General features: G+C 33.8%; 1 protein-coding gene and 1 non-coding gene across 2 annotated transcripts in view; both read right to left on the bottom strand.

The window, feature by feature from the left end:
• The window catches only part of LOC123707471 (uncharacterized protein CG43867), a 258,717-nt gene that overhangs the window by 139,066 nt on the left and 98,239 nt on the right, over positions 1 to 21,412 (bottom strand). The gene's annotated exons all lie outside the window — the stretch shown is intronic.
• Trnam-cau lies at positions 801 to 872 on the bottom strand. Its single transcript has one exon. It is a non-coding gene; the product is annotated as a tRNA-Met (tRNA).

Below are 21,412 nucleotides of genomic sequence, written 5' to 3'. Positions count from 1 at the left end.
AAAAATGGTTAATACATAAATTGTCTCTAGTTTCATTATATATAAACATACCTTTTCTTTATACGTAAATTTTATCGTAAAATAAGGCTGAAATGAGATATTGTCAAAACTGTTTTTGGGCGCCATTTTCTTAATATGGCGGCGGTGTGAGCGGCAAACATACCAGGCGGCAAAAACTAAATTAACAGGTACACATATTTTATATAGGTACTGTATTAAATACGAAAAAATATTTGTTTATAGTTTGATAGTTTATTTTAATCTCTAATCCTTTTTCCTAAGGGATGCTTGGAAGAGATCGCTTATTGACTAAGCGTCCTAGTTACGCTTAAATGTAAAATAATTAAAAAAAATTATATTAAGTAGATTTTGTGTTAATTTTAATAAAAACGTATTAAATTACAATTTGTCCAAAGATAAAATTTAAATCCAGCTGTAAAGTACAAAATTTTTAAGTTAAAAAGGTCGTAACAATTTACAATTAAGGCACAGACTAACATGAATTTAAAGTTCACAAATTTTAATATGAATCGGGATATGACGTAATGAATTTTCATAACTACGTTCAGGGAAACGTGTGGAAATGATAATATTTTAACCAAGGATATGGTTTGATTAAACCAGTAAATGTCTCGTTCACTAAGAGTTTATGTTATCGGGTTTTCCTAGAACTTAGTTTTAGTTCTACTATTTCTAGCTATAATATTTGATATAGAAATTGTTCCGTAAATCAAATAAAAAATTAATTGAAATTACATTAATTTCACATATAAGAAATAAATAAAATACAAAAAAGATTATAGCAGAGCGTGGTTTCGATCCACGGACCTCTGGGTTATGGGCCCAGCACGCTTCCACTGCGCCACTCTGCTCTATACAAGACATACGAAATTTCTATACTGATGCAGCGTTAGCAACAAGATTCAAATATGTTGCGTCATTTTCGTTTCTACGCAATTGCCAATTATGACGTCATATTTGTGATTTCGTAAAAAGATAATTCATCCAACTCTAAGAAAAAATCCCTTAAGATGAGAAATATATATCGATCTGTTTCGCTTAGTAGGGTTAACCAGAAATGGCAACATGTGCTATCTAGAATTTTGTTAATGCATTAAAATAACGGTTTTAATAGCGGTGCCTCAAAGATTTATGCCTTTTATGTTACGCGTAATGGGAATATACGGGTTTGAACCCTTTAATTGTGAAATATTGCTGGATTTTGAGGTAACTGACACAACTTCTATTTTTAACATGGTCAGTGATTGACACCGACGTGAATTATGTGGCAATCGAACCCAGGACCGGTTCTTCTCTGCGTACAAGTGGCGGTGACGTCATATTTGTGTAGTTTATCTTATCTCTATATTTCAAATATGTATCACTCGCGGGTTAGCATGCCTCTTCAAAATGCATTATTGAATCGCGTTTTAATCCGGTAGAATATATTAGCTATATATATGAATCAATCATTGTTATTGATCAACTAGTTCCCCTTGACCTCCATCTCTATTAAAATCCATCAATAAGTTCATTCGAGCAATATAAATGATAGCCACTATAGCTTGACCCATAAACTACGCTTATCTGACCTGAATCTCGGTATAAACGAGGGCCTTCATACACTGGTTACGGAAGTCAGTGATTTGGAAAAGCACGATAAGTAAACTACGTTATGAATAGCTTTCAAGTAGTGCTGTTAAAACGAGGTTATTATGTTAATATAACCGCGGTTTTAACCGCGATGTTAAAAAAAAACGTGTGTATGTAGCCAGTATTGCAATCTCGAGTCGAGATCCTTAATTCGAAATCTCGTAGGAATCAGAACAACAATTACGATCTCTCGTTATTTTCGTAAAAACAATTGTTTAACTTGTAACATGTGTTTATGAATATATGTAAATCATATTCATTAAACTCATTAATTTTTATTTTCTTAGCCTCAACCTTAGTTTTTTAAAGAAAATAGTCTGTGCAAAATATTAACAGATAAAAAAATGTTAAATAAATATTATATGTGGATTAAGAGAAAATGTTTTATAGCAATTTGACGCACGTGCGAAGGACATTATAAATCCAGTTATAATTGAGGATTATGCAAATTTGTCCAGTTACAAGCCGAAACAGTTTGGAACAGTTTAACTGAGGTTTTATTTTGCAAGAAAATTAATACATATATACAAAAAATGATGACTAAATAAAATCAACCTTTTTTTATACAACATGAGGCACACTGATGTTAAGTTGCCCATGGACACGTACATTGCCAGAAGACTGGTTTCCGTGCGTTAAGAATTGGTACGCTCTTTTCTTGAAGCACCCTAAGTCGAATTGGTTCGGCAATACTTCAGTGGGCAGCTGGTTCCACATAGTGGTGGTGCGTGGCAAAAACTGTCTTAAAAGCGCTCAGCTGTGGAACGACTTATTTTCATCACTCGGCAATGGTATACCATGCAATAATGTGGTGGCTCATCCTCTTTAACCCCATAGAAAAAAATTAAAACATCATTTGTGAAATGCATGCACGAAGGTACAATTGTTTGGCTCTAACCTAGCTAATGTAATTCACTGGGAACTATGACAAAATCATTTACACCATGTACGTAATATTATTACTTTCTTAAATTTTCATTCGGTGGCAGTTCTATGTTCTTATATATGTTTGAAGAACACTTTGTTTGAAGCTGGTAAACAACTGGCTGTAATTGTTTAAAATATGAGCAAACCAAAATAACATTATGGGTAGTAAGTTTCCGACGCTGGATAAACAAAGAAACTAACTTGACTTATTAAGAGTGCCTAATATAAGTGACACCTATGTCTGGACATTACCAGACGCAATTTTTACAATAAGTGTCGTAAAAAATTAAGGGCTAATATAGGCTTCAAGCGTGCGAAGATTGTTTACATTTTGTTAACGATTTTATTTATTAACTAAAATATATATGTAAATGTGATTTAACTAATGTTAGATTACATAACTCGTGATTTTTCTAAGTATATGGCTACCTGATTACACCATTTTTCTCATTACAGCCTACCTTAATAACTAAAGCATAGAAGCTGTGAAAGTAAACTAGTTTGACTCTAAATATGTGTATGAGTGAATGAAACGGCTATTCTTTACTCAATACATTTATAAAACCTTGAATTTTGAAGTAATTAGGGGCCTAAATTACTTAAGACATGACAAACATTAGTCTAGCTCCCTCTTATGTATTAGTATAACGTTAAAAAATAAGGGACAAATCTATTTGCTGTTTACTCTTTATATTTTTGTTGTTGTAGCAAAGGATGCAATGTACCATATATTTAAGTGATGAAACACGGTTAAATCACTACATATTTCTGTATATATCCAGGCTATTTGCAAGTTAGGAATTGGTTGGATTAGCATATTGTTTACCGACGTGGCCAGTGTCCAGGGTGTATTTAGATTAGCTCTGGACACGGAACAGAACCTTAGAGGGCACTGTTCTATGGTGGTAGTTGATTTTTATTGTTTTTGTCAAATTTTTATCGTTTTCGAGCAATTGCGATTGGAACTTCTGAAAAATTTTCAACCTTTGCCGCGGTTTGGGAAAACAGCCTCATCTAATGTTATTGATACCGTTGACCATAGACGCTCACACTGGCAGAAGTCTCGCTAGTGCGTTGCCGGCCTTTACAAATTCGCTCATATCGATAGCGGTTACTGATAATCGCTCTTAAAGTGTTTAAAAATTGAAAATGTCGTAAGTAGTTTTAATTTACAATTAAAAAACATTACATTCTAAACATAACCAAAGATGTTATTTCTGTACCGATACGACTGAGGTACCTTCAGGAAAAGTGGCTATCAAAAGTCAACAACACACCCGCTAGCCCCATGCGTCGGCGTCCACTGCGGTTATCACTTTATTCAAAGTAATCCTGCTCGTTTGCTGTAACATAAAACAACTTTTTCGTAGAGAATAATTCCAGAAAAGTTTTAAACGGCAAACGCATCAATCACTCGAGACGCAGGTGTGTCACCTACAAGAATGTAGTGATATTTTATATTATCATATATTTGCTGCGTTGGCCTAATAGCTGGAGTGAGTCTCTCATACGTTTAAAGTCTGACATTTTTTTGTCTATGCGAATATAATGCTGGTCCATTCGTTGAAGGTGAACATCGTGAGGTTACCAACACGTCTTAGACCTGAAAATCAACGGTGTGTCAGATTCAGAAGGCTGATCACCTACTTGATGAAGAAATTATGGTTAAAACAGATCCAGAAATCTGATTTCTTATCACGTATCACCGTTAAATTCTACATTTATTAATAACCAAGTGATTGGCCAGTGGCTTCAGCGTGTAACTCTCATACCTGAGGTCGTAGGTTCGATGGCAGAATGCACTTTCTATGTGCTTATTAAACATTCGCTGGAACGGTGGAGGAAAACATCATAAGAAACTGGCTTGACTTAGACTCATAAAGTCAACGGCATAAGTCAGGCACAGGAAGCTGATCCTGCCTAGTAAGTACAAATGATCATCAAACAGATACACAGAAATATAGGGTATTTACATTATTCTTTACCTATATATTAATAATAATTAAAATCGATAAATAGAATCTACGAAAATTAATTTTAAAAGTTCGGTCTGTGTGGCAGTATACCTTTAACGCTAGCAGCATTTCCTCCCTGTATTGCGATACTTATTCGTTGAATGAGCAAAACAGCAGCTCTGGGGTCACCAGTACTTTATACCAGACGCCAACTTCAATCTTTAACTAGCGTAATATTTCTTTACAATGTAAACAATTATTTTCGAATATCAAAGCCACTGTTTGCCATTTTACATCTTGGAGATTTGTGACCGAGACTTATCAAAAATAGAATATATCACTTTTGTCAGAAGAAAAATATCTATTAGGTGGTATTGTCTTTTGTTAGCATAGCTTTTACACATTGAAAGAAAACACTTATTAAGTCACCGTGACCACGCACGCTGTAAAGCGTCGGTAAAACTTAAAATTATGTAACATAATTATAAGTTTATAATAATACATAGCTTCAATTGGTTAAAAAGTTTTTTCTTTCAATCTATTAGGTGAACAAGTTTTGTAATGGAGGTGTCATGTTAGTTTGTAAATTTCGTTTCGTCGATCTCATTTTAAATTCTTAAGAAAGTATCAATAAGATTTTGTTTTCAGCTTCAGTGCTTCACCTTGATAAGGTTAAGCCGTGTTCTAAGTAATTTGTGAATTGAAATATAAAAAAATACAGTTGTAATTATCTCTTCTTCAGGGCTAGAGCATCGTCACCAAGGAAACATCTGGAGCTGATCTGTTTCCACCGGTAACTGTACAGCGCCTTACAGTGTCCCTTTTGAGGGCTATGAGTCTTTCGCATTGGTCCACCTGGTTGGTAAACGGCCAGGTGATACTTTTCCTTCTGTGTTAATTCGTATTTGTAACTTTTTATTTTTTGTGTTGTAATTGTCATACATACAAAATATAAATAACGATTCCATCCCTACACCATGCTGATACGCATAGCAAAATCAAAGCATGTACAAAAATCAGTCACCATACAAACAATACAATTAAAAACACTACGAAAATGTAAACATATGCGACAAGATACTCAAAGTTGTTCAATGTGCCGTACGAACAGGAACTACCTGCATAATTCGCCAAAGTTTCGGCTTTTAGCTAACTTTGACACTAATTGTTGATGTTGATATTTTCCACTTCACCAAAGAGGATGTGAGGAAATATTTGAAGTGGCGGGAAAACTGACTTTTCGTTTGTTGAATCTTAAATTTAAGTTTTCTTTTTGTCTATTAATATTATATGTAATCGGTTCTGGCTTTGTATATTGCCTAAGTGTTTTAATGTAAGCTTATGAATAAATTAATTATCATGCGAGGTAACATTAGATCTACACTGATAGTTTTTTTAATTACATTAATTACTCAAAGTCATTCATTAAGTTTGAACGGTTACTTAAACCTTGATATTTGTTCATAAAAAGATAAAATAAGTCACCGTTATATTACTTGAATCTAATTTAACTGGCATTTATTATTTCATTCTTTAGCTGTTATATATATTTATTCAAATTAATAAAGGACGTACGCCTGAAAAATACGTCAAAGGTATTAAAGGTCAGGTCTTTTACTAACATAACATTTCAACTTCGAGGAAATAAATACAGATAATATAACTTTCTCTACAGCTGTGAAACTTTTTGACATTCAACACGTTTGTCTTCAGTCACCGTGACCACGCACACCGTAAAGCACGCGAAACGTCGGAAAAATTTAAAATTATGTAAAATAATTATAAGTTTATACATAGCTTCAATCCGTCTTTAGTGGTTTCTTTAAAAAAATATTTTATATCAACGTTACCTGAATTCCATGAAATATTAGACAGCGTTCCACAATGCTGCTATTTCGTAGTTTACAGAATGCGAAACCTATTTCCCCGCTCTTCGAATGCCATAAAATATCCAATATTTGCTTCAATATACCTCAGAAGACTAGACAAGTATACATAGTAATAGCAAAACAAACCAAGTGTTGTTTAGAATTAATTCGTTGGTCAGTGGGTAGTGGGTACTGTTGTATAGTCTTGTCAAGACCTGTTACCGCACTATGAAGCAGAAACATTAAGCGAATAGAACATTTTGTTTATGCGAAAGAAGGTAGGTCTCTGTCTAAAAATCTTCCTTAAAGTTTCCTCTCTGCTAAGGACAGGTCCGGTATTTTTATTACGGTTATTAAGAGAACATAAAACCACTTAACCTTGATACCTGATGGCTTTCACCGCAGCATCAATTCCGTGAAACTCCTTACTAACTAAAGAGTTGGAGAAAAAAGCAATCAATACAAAAACGAAATGAAAACATTAACAAGAAAGAAATGAAAGATTGTTATTAGTATCTTAAATGTACCTGCGACCTGTGAGAATCAATCTATGGACACCATTGAAATAGACGAAAATATCTGCCCTACTTACCATTGAGGACATTCAAAAAAATGGATTAAATATCTTTATATTATAATTTATAGAATTTATATTGAGGTAGACCCATTTGTTTGTACACCGGCTGAGTTCACAAGAGTTGCTTAGTTATAAGACCTAGGTATATATACATTTAACTTTTTTTAATTGTAGGATTATCGATGTAGGTTTTACCACATTAGTAGTACTGTTAAGATAGAAAAATGTGTGTAAATAAATAAAAAACAATATTATCTAAAGAAGTTTTAACAAATGAGAGTATAAATCTCTGAAATCTTACTGAGGTTCTGTGAAATGCGCAATTTAAGTCTAGATAAATTGCAACACGGGTGGAATGTTACCGCAATCCAAATTGCAATTTTATCACCTCTTTTGATCAACGGATCGTAATGATTTATTTCCTACATTGTAACAAGCAATTCGATACGAATAATTATTTATGTTACTATGGATATTTAAATTAAGAATTATTGAAGTGGTTGTTATCGGAAGGAAGGTGGAAGTTATCGGCGTTGGAAAAAAATGTACCGTCACATTTTTAGGTTACGCGTCACATTTCTCCGTTATGCGCCATCTTTTTCTTGTCCCTACCACGGTTGATTCAAGGAGATTCGAAGCCATTACAAAAATATATAATAACGATAACAATGATAATAATAATTCTATTACAATTAATGAAATTCTGTAATAATCATAGTAGTAATAAGGTAAAATGACATAATAGTATTATTTGTATTCATGTCTATGATAATAAAAGCCTTTTGTTAAACTTTATCTTATTTAACTTTTTATTATTTACAGATTATTTTTCGGAATATAAGGTCATAAAGAAGTTTCACTTCTAAAGCGTGTACACTAGTACACGCACACATTTTTTTAATTTTATGTTACAGTATTACTGGCAGCGCAGGCCTATTTGTATACGGCCTAGATTGTCCAGGGAAAATGGCCGAGTGAGAGATTGTAGGCCATTTGGTTGTACTGCAGTTTCCAAAAGTGCGAAATGTATAAAATAAATTTGATTCATATAATCTGTTGCATCTTGAATCTCAGATATTTTAATGAAACTTTAGTTTATATGTATAAAAACTTAATTTGTAGAGGCAAACGAGGGTGAGGCTCACCTGATGTTAAGTGATACCACCACACTCACACTGCCAAAAGGCTCGCTAGCGCACTCTTTTCTTGAAGGACCCTAAGTCGAATTGAAACAATATATATTTATATCGTTATCGATCATATTTTATATCGTTTATCGCAGTTTAATAGTACATATGAATATCCTTAATAACGCTTAACGACTCTATACTTGGTACAAGGTCTTCACATATAATTTTCAATTCAATATATACACAATATTGTAAAAAAACTATTCAATTAGAGTAAGTATGGAGCCTTTTGTCTTTTTTTTTCTTCATATTAGTCTAACTAAAACTAGTATTTTTTAATTATTTCTAACTTGTAATTGAAATAAATGATTTGACTTTAATGGCTTAAGAAAGAAAGGGGTAACGACTTATAACAAAATGCGCTTGTGATTATAATATTAGAAATTTTATAAATGTATATATAATATATAAATATAAATTAATCGGAAAATATGATACTAAGCGCTAACCCTTGAAGACGATTGACAAAAATATAGAAAGAAAAGTTGTATTTACTTGGGTTTTACTCCGGGATGCGAGTCGCAATGCAGAGCTAAATGTTCCATATATTAGTGTGGAGCTACTAAAAAGGTAGGCTAAGTTAAATTAAGGCGAAAGTAAGTTTGTATAAAAATCTAACGTTATCCGTTAATAATATTCATGAGTTTCTAAATCATATTATTATATTATAAAGAGCAGATAGATGCCTGCATGGCTGAAGGAATAATTATCGCGAGGAACTGCTGCTACTAATAAAGATCTGCCAGATACCAGACTTTAAAAATTATTTTAATTTTAATTTATTAATGTTTAAATTGTTATTACTATGTAGGTTAAGAATATTGTCAATACTGTATATTTATCCTCATATACATTCTACGATTGATGTAATAGTTTAAAATAATGAAAATTGTTCAATATCTAGTAAAAATGAAAAATAACTGCAGCTCACAAAGAACATAATTAATAACAAGGAACAAACGAAGCAAATATTGCACTGCGGATTGCATCCAACCAGAAAAGCTCACATTATTATCACTACACCGAACGTTCAACCTTATTCCTTTGAAATAAAGTCTAATTTCGTAAAAACGTACTGAACGTTCTGACTCTGTGAGAAGGATCAATTTGATTTCGAAAAAGGAAGAACGTCATATCTACCAATTGACGACAGGCGATTATAGTGATTATGAACATGATAATACGGAGTGTATTCGCGTGATGCGAGTATGAAGGAAGCACGGCCGGGTAGGTTTCAATTGATAGTGGTTGAAGTATTATATTCGTTTGTAGAATGGTTTATGGTAGTTATTGTTCTTGCTTTGTATGTGAACCAGCCACCTGTTAGTTACTACGTGTTCGAGCTGCGAATAGCTGAGATTAACATTTTCCATTTAATACAAAATCTCATACAAATTCTGAACATTAAAAAGCATTATCTGTATTAGCGGTGTTAGCCAAGCGGTTTAGCATAATCCACATCTTTTTGTTACAATAAAAAAAAACCAGGGGCACTACAGCCGATCACCGCTTTAACCTTTTTCGGTCTGTGTGTTATGCTTCTGTAAGGTTCATGATCATTTGTCAATCTAATTGGCAAGTAATCTACCTTCTGTTCCTGACACACACCGTCACCTTTTTGGGTCTTAGGCAAGGTTTTCTCATAACCTTTCGAGCGAATGTTACATGCGCAGCCGGGAATCGAACCTACGAGCTCAAAGGTGACAGACGCAAGCTAAAAACACTAGCACTGCTATGGTTTTCTTACAATGAGCCCAAATGATACTTGCTAGTACGGTAGAGGAAGACAAGGTGAGGTACAGGCGTGGTTTGTAACAAATGACAATTCGAAAGCGGCGCCTTCATGTACGCAATGCGCTCTCATGGTTGAAAAACAATGTTAATTCCTCTTATTTTATCTTAACGTTCGCTAAAACGTAATATAGGGGCATAGTAAAGATTTAGTAAAATTTTAAACCTTCCACTTACACGCAGATTACCATAAAGAGTAGCTACTTACAGAACTGAAAAGCTTATTATAACACATTACAGTACTAGAAACATTCAACGAGTTAAGGCTGCAGCAAACGTGAAGCTTTGGATGAATAAAAATACATATTAACTATTAGTAGGCCTAGACTTTAGCTACTCTATGAGATCTAAGGTTCAATCTCCGGCTGTGCACCAATGGTCTTTAATGTAAAATTAGATAGCGTTTAATATGCATGTATTTCTTTATTGACGTTCATAAGTGTACATTGTGTTACCTAAATGAATTAATGATTTTGTATTTTGTGATAGATAGATGCTCGAAGTTGAACGCAAGAGACTGCGATAGATACAAATATTTGCAGGTCCATAAGGCGGAAAACTATTTTTTTAATTTAATTTTTCTTTGGACCACCAAATTAGGACAAACAATTGATATAAACAAACAAACGTATACGACGTATATCAAAACTATTAAAAGCGGTTTAGTCCTTACAAAATGTGGAGATTTTCAGCGAAATTTAGTAGGTACAAAGAAGTATTCCAATGTCTACACGATAACAATTGTCTTGACACTTGAATTGAAAAGACATTGATAATGATGACTATAAACAAAACCATACACAACGTTTTAATTCTCAGGTTAGATGGAGGCTTAAGTCACAAATCCGCTAAAAGCTGTGATATGAAAAGAGACTGGAATAATCCGAGTTAAACGCCGAGATAATAATTGTTGAGTTCTGCTTCATTTTCACGCGGAATTTTCTAGAATTATTTTACTATTTTCACCTGAGTTTTATTTCAATAAAACTATTAAGTTATGAAATGTTTTCATCAATATAAATAAATCGCAAAATAAGCTAAGCGTAACTCGAAACCGGCTGGACTTTTTTTTTATTCTTAGAACTCTGAAGAAGGTTTTTAAGGTTAGAGAAATTGGATAAATATATAATTTGAAATATTTATTTTTATTCCGGAAAAGCAAGCAGTCGACTGGGTACCATAACAAAATGATACATATGTTGGTATGTGGCTACAAGGAAGCTAGAAAAGCGAAAGCGATGGAGTCTCACCGTAGATAAGATTATTATAATATAGTAATAATTATAATATAGGTAATTTAGGTAGCTTTTAATTTAATTAAAGACTAACGTTTTTACTACGTAACATAATTTAATTAGATGATATTGTGATTTATATAACTTTCTTTTAATTCAACCCGGGGTTACAACGCTTTAAAGAGATACATTTTTAACACTAAATACATATTTATTTACGTTTTACAATATTTTTGTCACGAGTTAACAATAAAATCTTTACTTTAAGGTTATTGTCACTACAGTCACGTATGTGGATCAAATAAACTATAGTTTCTGAAAATGTTCAAAGTACAACGCAGGTATATTCTGACTTATTTATACAGGGAGGATATTTTAACATAATATGAAATATATTGGAATAGACAATGGTCTCTGGTACATTCACCATGACGACCTCTATCGGGGCCTTAATGTAGAGGACTTAACTACAATAATCAAAAACCTTGCTTCAGCCCACAAAGGCCATCAACACGCGAATGTCGAAGACATTCAACTTCTTGACACCCTAGGCTTAGTGAGAAGACTGAAAACCATTTGAATTTGAAGTTTACTTGTTTACTTTTATAAACGACTAAATTAGTCTAAGTGCATGTTAGTCTTAAGTGCTAAACAGTGGTAAGTGCAAAAAAATTGTACACAATAACAGTGTCGTCTCCGTAAGAGACTTTGAAGTGTTATTCGACACTTTCTTATGTTATATAGTAAATTATGTTATTTTTAAGTTACTTATTAGTCGTACGTCAGGCTAGATCGCAATGTCTTTGTGCAGAGACAATCTTTAAAGATAAAAGTCAAATAAAGTAACTTTAATACATTTAATGTTTTAACAGTTGTCATAAGTAAAATAGTTATGATTACAGAAATCACAATAAAAAAAATCATCTATAAACAGTACCGGACCTCTGTAACCAAAAGCGTCCCAACTTCACAACGTGTTTTTGTTTCCAATACGTAAAGTTATTTTAATATACGATTATTAAACTTGCCTCCGTCAATGTTCCAACCGTTTTGGAGCCAACAAGCATCGTAGGACACGATGGCAAGCGGCCGGATGGGACGTCGTTGATGATGAAAGATGGGACTGGGTTTGGTATGGGATGCTACTTATGTGGACACGTAGGTGCCTGTTAGATTGTACCGGTGACACCAATGCTGGTGCTTTCCTCGCTCAACGAATAAATATTGCAATACAGCGAGGTACTGCCAGCGTTAAAGGTACACTGTCACAGGGACCAAACTTTTTAAATTTTTTAAAATTATTTTTATTATACTATTTAGGTTAAGAGTTATTTACAACCACATCACACACGCATTACACAATTAAACCGTTTTCTTAAAAAAAAAATCTTATCTCTCTATTATTATATTTTTTTTTTGATTCTTTGTTTTTGTTTTGTGAGTTATAAATGTTATGCCTATGTCTAAGAAAATTGTAAATACTGTAAATTTGATTGCTACGATTGCTAATAAACTGATTTAAATCTAGAAAAAAATAAAGTAAGTCTAAAGTATAATACCTCTGTATATAAATACTGTTACCATAACTCAATATATATCTGTAAATCGTGTCCGTAGAAACGAGTTGGTAAAACCATTTATCATAGCGTATAAAATATCAATATCTAAGTTAAGGGGTCGACAGTAACTAATGGTTGCGAGTTACGAGATTTTGCAGATGTGTCAAGTAAATAATTAAAACCTGACGGGACCTATTGAATTAGATTACTTAAGGAACGTTTAGGTTAATAGTGTCTCGGTAAGATGGGAACAGGCATCCGAAATCAACAATGTCGTTTATGGAGATTGTTCACTTACAGGACATCCAGACATACCTTTTGTTCGAAGACGTAAGGCGTTATTTGCTCATAAATAAATAATATAAACAAGAAATGTTTACAATCGGTGCATCCTTCCTGTCTTTACTTATGGAGTCAACACAACGCTTGGCGAAAAGTCTAAGAGTCGTGCAGCAAATGAGGTCATTCGTGAAAAAGGCGGCGTGAGCAACATAGTAAGGACTGGTGCAACATCTAGCCGATGGACCCGCCAGCTCCTTGAATGGAGACCTCGGCATAAATAAAGACCGAACGGCCGATAACCGGACGAACGGTAATAAATGTAAATTTAGCATCAATTTAACATCTTTTCTGTTGACCTTTTTATGTGTACTTGAAAACTATATGAATAAAGTTTTTGGTTGGAGGTCGGCTCCCAGTGCATGCAGAGAGGCTAGTGCAGGGCGTATTGGAGGAAGTTTGAAAATACCTACATCCAGAAATGAACCTTTTTGGTTGTGATGTGTGGGTGATGATAATATTGAAACCATATCTTAAGAATAACACTACAACGGACAAAAGTGTCTTTTAAAAAGTCTGTAATCGTGTCGGTTTCGTAAAGCAACGCGACGTGTTCGATTTCGGATCAAAGGTCAAAGTATAATATACGGTACCAGCATTCCTGGATAAATCGATACAAAACTGAATTTTAAAGTATTTATAAGTATTAGTATAGATTCGTTATTTGTTCTTCATTTGCTCTTTCCAGGCAGAAACAAATTGAAATTAAACAATATCGGATTTGGAGCAAATGGAGAGATAATGCTTGGAACTCTTCTCTATAACACTCAAAAGAAGGGTCTTCAATCAGTGCATCCTGCCTTTCTTTTCTTATGCCGCCGAAAACATAACGCTCATCGGCAACGCACTAGCAAGCCTTCTGGTAGTATGAGCGTCCATGGCTGGCGGTATCGCTTAACATCAGATGAGCCTCCTGTCCGTTTTCCTCCTCTTACATAAAAAAAAAAACATATCATGGTTCAGAGTTGACCAATCTAGCTACATGATTTCAGTTCTAAAGTAGATATTTTGTAACACCTTTTGCATCATCATCGATACGACTTGTTGCAGCTTATAATGACGAGCAAAATTCAAGGGACGGGCTGGTAGAAGAAGGCAGTCGTGGTTGCGGGAATAAACATCCGTCGATGAGGTTTGTAGACCAGCACAAGATACCTGGCAACTCATGTTGTAAACACCCAACCTTGAGCAATAAAGTAGTACCAGAAGAAGAAGAAAGATTAATAAAAAACTCCTAGTAATAAAGTATCACAGCCTATACATAATCGACAAGGGCGTTAAGTTTATACCCAAACAGTAGGCAGTAAATCCGACGAAGGAGATCTCATTACCAAGTTTCCTTCCGCCTAACTCCTGTTACATGCTTGTTATAACTTTTACACTTACTTTCGATACGTAGCGCTTGGTTACTTTGATGTCTGCAAACTTGTGTTTAATAGAAATAGTATGGGAAAATAAACTTAAGTAGTTATTATTACCTTACAAGTCTGGAGACTGTACTATGGATGAGCTGTATAATATGGAATAATATTTCCTGTCAATTTAAACTTTCGTTTATAATGTAAAACATTACACAGCTCATCATCGGACGTCAAGACATAATACAAAATACCATCCGTATCATCTCGAAGTCTGACGTTCCACTAGCGTTTCTTAAGGCAGTTTTTGCCGCGCACCTATGTGGACTGCTGCCCAGCTGACCAGCTGCCGACTAAAGTATTTCCAAACCAACTTAGGATCTTGCAAGAGAAGAGGAATTGCGAGCCTTCTGGCAATGTGAGTTTCCATGGGCTAACCTAACATCAGGTCAGCAATAAAAAAACAATAATATACTGATGTGTATCTAGCAACAACAGACGTTTGCCGTTAGAAGAGGTATAAGATAAATTATGGTGATGTCAGGATACATTATATATAGAGACTAGCTGCCCCTGCGAACTACGTTTCTCCTTAATGTGGTTTTAGTTATCCTTAATACCGTGACACGAAAGAATAATTTCACTGTATTATCGTCACTATAATTTGAATTTGATTTACACTTCGGTCTAAGTAACACGTGGTTGGCTATGCTAACACCAAAAGTTAAATTTTACGGTATTTTGTTTTAATTTATACTTTAGCCTCAATAACACGTGGTAATCATGATTTTGAATTGTAGCTTATATGACACGTTTGTCGGTTTACTCTTTTGGAGTTAACAAATAATTGTAACTGTCAATTAATTATAGAGAAATAATTTGCAATAAAATAAATTTGCGACTATAATTAAAGATCTAAGCTATCCTGTCTCTTAAGTTGGACCAGACTGCTCACAGTGTGCCAATTTAATTTAAAATCGGTTAAGTAGTTTAGGACTCCATCGTGGACAAACACCGTGACAGGAGATTTATATATATTAAGATTATAATTAACTCCATAACAACTTGATGCATAACCATTTTTTCAATAACTATACTAAACTAACGAAAGGTTAAACTTGACTATGCTTGTTTTAAAAAAAATGTGTGCGTACACAACGTACTAGAGTACACAAGTAAGAAGTGAAGCTTCTTTATGGACGTAATTTTCAAAAAATTATCTATTCTATGAAACTTTAAAGAAATTGGTTAAATAAAGTTAAATAATATAAAGTTTAACAAAAGCCTTTTATTATAAAAGACATAAAACAAATAATACAATTATTTCGTTTTATCTTATTACTACTAAGATTATTACAGAATGTCATTAATTGTAATAGATTATGATTTTTATCGTTATTGTATATTTTTGTTATTAATGGCTTCGAATCTCTTCGAGTTGGTAGGGACAAGAAAAATATGGCGCGTAACGTAAAAATGTGCCGCGTAACTGAATAATGTGACGCGTAACCGAAAAATTTACGGTATTTTTTTTACAACGCCGATTAAGATGTTTCACTTTAATAAATGTAAACGAAATTTTGATGTCAAAGTGAGAGGGGAGAAACTATGGATATCCAGTAGAGCTCGTTTATCAGAATGCTCAGTCTCAACATCGGTAAGTTTTGACCTAAAAGCAATAGCTAATCCATTGCTTTCAGGTCAGGTCTCATAGTTGAATTAAGTAGCAGAGAATTATGTAATTATCACCCTTTTTCAAAATTACAATTCTGCAACTGCAGCTTGCAATATAATCTACATAAAATATAATATAACGAACAAACCAGACAATCCACTGCGGGAATATTGCATTTGTGGCTCTTTTCCGCCAATATGAAACGTTTTTAAACTTTTTCAATACAGCTCACGCTACTATCAACCCTGTTGCTAGGGACTAAGGAGGAAAGTTCTATGAAAAATTATTGGTTCATACGGTAGAATGTCCGATGCATTATTGCAGTAGTTGCTTTGAATGGCTGTCGTTTAGTTGGTGCTTAATGAAAATACAAAAAGCTTGAACGTTTTGATGCTAATCGAATATTGGTTTTTCAATACGTAATAAGTTTTGGGTATTTGTGCGAGGTTTCGTTTTGAGATTGGATTTATATAGATCTTAAGACAAACGAAATTTCTGTAAAAACTAAAATTCTTTTGTGAAAAATATTTTACTTGATTAAATTTTGTATATCAGTGTCAACTCTATATAACGACACTGAAGAGACTGTGGATTTTATAGCGTTATAGACAGTTGTTATTAAATTGAGATAATCCATGACTCCTACTTACGTGCACGCAATCTTAATTTGTACACAATGATTCTAAAGCGACAAAAGAACGTACACAGCTGCGCAGTTTTTACTAATTTTAGCAACTTAAAAAGGATTTTATTACTCAATTTTGTCGTTATCGGAGAGTGGGTGTAATGCTATATAGAGTGTATCATTGTATGGAAGACAAGCTAAACCAAACAAAGCCAATTGTTTTCGACGCTTTAGGGAGTTCGTCGTACAATCGAGGGACGTTACATAGAGTTTACCCTGCATATGAATTAGACTGTAGTGGCTCAAAAAAGTATATAGTGAAGGTTTCGAAATACATTGTTATTTTAAAAATATAAAGTTATGTACTGTGTTGGTCTAATGGCTTCAGCGTGCGAATCTCGACCCTGAGACCGTAAGTTCGATCGCCAGCTGTGCACCAATGGAGTTGCATTCTATGTGCGCATTTAACATTCGAACATTCACAAGAACGGTAAATCATCGTGAGGAAACAGGCTGCCTTAGAACCAAAAAGTAGCCGGCGTGTGTCAGTCACAGCAGGCTGAACACCTTCTTGCCGAATTACAAATGATCATGAAACAGATACATAAATCTGAGGCACCATTTATGTTTATTTTAAAGTTATATAAAATAAATAAAAATTGGGTAAACCATTAATTATATTAGTACACTTGTTAGCTTTAAGTTCTGAGTACTTCGTATGGCTTCTACGCTGTAGGCAACGGACTACAATCAATGCTACGTAATTAGATACAGAAAATTTCTTCAGAACTGATTTCTACATTTTCGTTTATATACAAGAAATATATATTTAGGTAATATGAAGAGAATGTGAGAGTAATGGTTCACTATCAATAAATTATTAACGTTCACGTACAACATAGAAAATTGAAACTGCCAATAAAAAATATAACTGCAACTTTGTCTGTCCCTTTACTCACTTCATACAATATAAAATTTATTTAAAATACCTTTTATTTATTGGAAAATACAAGTAAATTTAAACCCAATTATAATTTTAAAATAATGACAATGTCATCCGCACATCTCGTGAGCCGTCTTCCTCTGTATCGTTTCCTAATAGGGCTGTCCTCTCGCCTGACAGTCTTGCTACATGCCCATCTCCATTTAAGCTCCATTTAAGCCATCTGCTCTAAAGCAGAGGGTTTAGGGGTCTATGCATAAATATAATAACTTTTTAATTAATAAACCAAATATACAACCATTTGTAAACAAGCAACAAGAGACTTTTCTCGGGTCCTGTTTATAACGAAAAGTCTTTTAAGTTATTTCCGAAAATTGTTCGAATCTTTTTAATTTTCTATGTCAAAAGCTCTGCCCCTTTACGGCTGTCGTTTTAATAATTAAATTTGTGACATTTTACCCATGGCCCTCGGCGAAATTAGAAAACTTGAAAGGGACTTAAGGAAATAAGGATGAAAGATCTGACGATTTTTATCGTGTTAATATAAAATATTTATTGGATAGAATTAATGTTTATGTAACTAGCATTATTTGGAGTACCTGAAACAAATGGATGCCCTTGCAAAATGTGATAGTTATGTTATGATAGTTTAGTCTCTTTATAATAAAAATTATATATCTATGGAAGCAAATATAACGTAAAGGGACTTATAATACATACTATATCTTGCAAGTAAACCAACATTACACTTAAAGAGCTACCATAAAAATATAAGCTTAAAAATTTATTCGCGGTATTTTGAAAAACATGTGTTAAAAGCTTTCTTCATCATTAATCATCGATACTCACAAAAGCTCCGAAAAACTGCGGAGTCCCTTAATACATTTTAAATAACGAATCTCAGATTCATTTTAGGAATTATCAACTCGGCTAACTATCACAAAAAACAACCTAAAACAAATATAAAACCATTCAAATTCAGTTTCAACTAAAACAACAATTTCCGCTTCAAATAAAAATCGTATTTCCCGCAAACACGTGCGAATTGCGCTATAAAATAAACTCTTATTTATATAAACAAAAAACAACCTGCACTACACATATTTCCTCGTGTTTACACCAAAACCATCTTCTGAAAGCGACCATTTTAGTTTGAACCTTCTGTCTTAACCCTAGTCCTTACTTCGGAAGATTTAGGTATATTGGGCGAGCGTCAACAGGAGCTATATCGTAAGTAACCTCCCAGCATACTTAGAATAAATTTTCAATACTCGAACACGGATCGTTAGTTCTTCAAGGGCTAAGTTAAAAGTTTATCTGTTATACGTGGGAGGGTCGTAATGTGCTTTTAATACTTAAGGCTCAGTTGGATTCATAAATGATTGATATGAGGGATATTCTTGTATTGAGACGGCTTTAGACAGGAGTTCAAAGCGAATCATATTTATTTTTAAATATAGAATTCTCAAACAGCAGCGATCTTAGGGATCCCACGCTGAAACCACTAGGCCAACATTGCCCAAGAACTTATATAATGTGGGCTGAAAAGTTCGTAGGCTAACAGAAAGAAAACATCTTTATATAAAGAGCGATCCAATGATTTAATTCGGGCATACAATTTATCGATATCATTTTTATAGTACGATTTGTCTTAAGCCTTAAAATAGGATTTAGTTTTGGCCATTGAGGTGATATGATAAAATTTCGGTCCAGCGAGCATTTTCTTGAGAGAACAGCAAAAAGTCGCTGGGGGCCAAATCTGGAGAATACGATGGATGCGAAATTCGAAGTCCAATTAATGGAATTTTGACATTGTTTTCATGGTTTAAGTTCTACCTTCATATGCACATAAGGTACAATTCCACCAAAGTTTCGTGCGGCACATTTATTGCACAAGCATTTTGCTAAACAATAACAAACACGTACTAAACGCGTATTGCGTTTGGCTTCTGTCTTCACCGGCAATGCTGTGTAACATCTGTGCGCGCGCAGTGTTGTACACTAGTTTTCTGTTGACCATTAGAACATTTTCTGTTGACAATTGATAATATAGACGGGCACGCTGTGCTTTGTAATATATACTTGATCATGCAACAAATTACTTGGCTATACCAATTAAATGTGTTGGCTTTGGTAGCGCAAGGAATGAGTTCACCAACAACGAGTGTGTACGCGTCGAAACGTCTCCACTTCCGGTGTGCGCTCACACAGTTGTGCGCGAACTTTCGCGAACGTTGGGTATTATATCGAGTTGCATTGCGTTCAAACAAAGTTTCTTCACACTTCAGCGCGATTGGATAAGAAAGTTTTATTACTTTACATGTAGACGAAACATATATCTAGTGAATAGATATGGTCTGATGATTTATTGGGAAACTTATTAAGTAGTAGTAGATTTATAAAAAAAACAACATATTTCTCGCCTGATTAATTAAAATCAATCAATCAATTGTAAGCTTAAGTTTGAACCCTTGCTGTACACCAATATTTTTATAGCTTTGTGAACGACAAGGACCACTGTGTTAGAAAAGAAAACTGGCTGTAAAACAATGGACTTTTTTTCTATATGCGCATTCAACAATCACTTGAACGGTGAAGGATAACATCGTAAAGAAACCTTGCCTTGCCTTGATAAGGCTTGCCTTGGACCCAAAAATTAGACGGCGTGAGTCGAGCACAGAAGGCTGATCACCTACTTGCCTATTAGATTGACAAATGATCATAAACATATACAGAAATCTTAGTCCGAGACCTAATAAGGTCCTTTAGAATATTGTAACATATAGTGTAGAAATTGCATCATATATTATGTGTAACAGTACTAGTTGAGATAAATAAATTCTGAGTTTTAGGTACGGTTCCAGTTAGTAAACTAATTTTAAACCAGCTTACGCTGCAACCATATTACACACGCATCAGTTACCTGTTCTGAACTTTCACATAATAACAGTGCAACTTTGACCGTATCTATAACTATTTGAATTAGTTCTGGAGTTGGTTATGAAATTCCCGGAATGTCGCGTTTTGTCGGATATGCCGTATTCAGTTTTTAAAGCCTAGCCATCGTTATAATTGTCTGTGTCCCTGGTATATGTCTTTATGTACACGTATTTTTATTTTAAAGTTCTAATCATCAAAATTTTCTGTGCCTTTCTGGGGCTTAGTTGTGTCTTTTTTAATTCATCAAGCCTCCCTTTTTCGACTAACGTAGTTATTTCTAAACATTTTAGAACTTTTTGGCGTGTTTCATGTACAAAAAAAATCGAAATGCATTTTTAACAATAACCTTATTATATATATATTGGAGACGTTTGTTATTAGGATTCAGCGCTATAAAAAAATACCATTCTCAACTAATTTCTTCTTTGTTTTTAAGGAATTATTTCTGAATTTATAACTTTAATGTTTAAAATTTCTCAAAACATCACAGAGGTTCGAAGTGACTTAAAGGCCGGCGACGCATTCGCGAGCCCTCTGGAATTTAGTGTAATGAAATTAAATGCTGCTATTTCTCTTTTTTCACTACGTTCATCTTATAACTTTACTAAAATAAAACCTCTACTTAAATATCATAAATATTCTAGAATATTCTTCACAGAAATCCGTCTTTAATATAAAGCTCTATTATCGTAATAGCGAAACAATGTAGCGAAGCTAAATGCATTTTCCTGCAGCGCATTATCATAAAAATAAAATGACCAGTAAATTTCAATAGCG

This window comes from Pieris brassicae, chromosome 1, assembly GCF_905147105.1.
Source record: "Pieris brassicae chromosome 1, ilPieBrab1.1, whole genome shotgun sequence".
NCBI classification, from domain to species: domain Eukaryota; kingdom Metazoa; phylum Arthropoda; class Insecta; order Lepidoptera; family Pieridae; genus Pieris; species Pieris brassicae.
The sequence above is the reverse complement of the archived record's forward strand: the minus strand, read 5'-3'. Positions and strand labels throughout refer to the sequence as shown.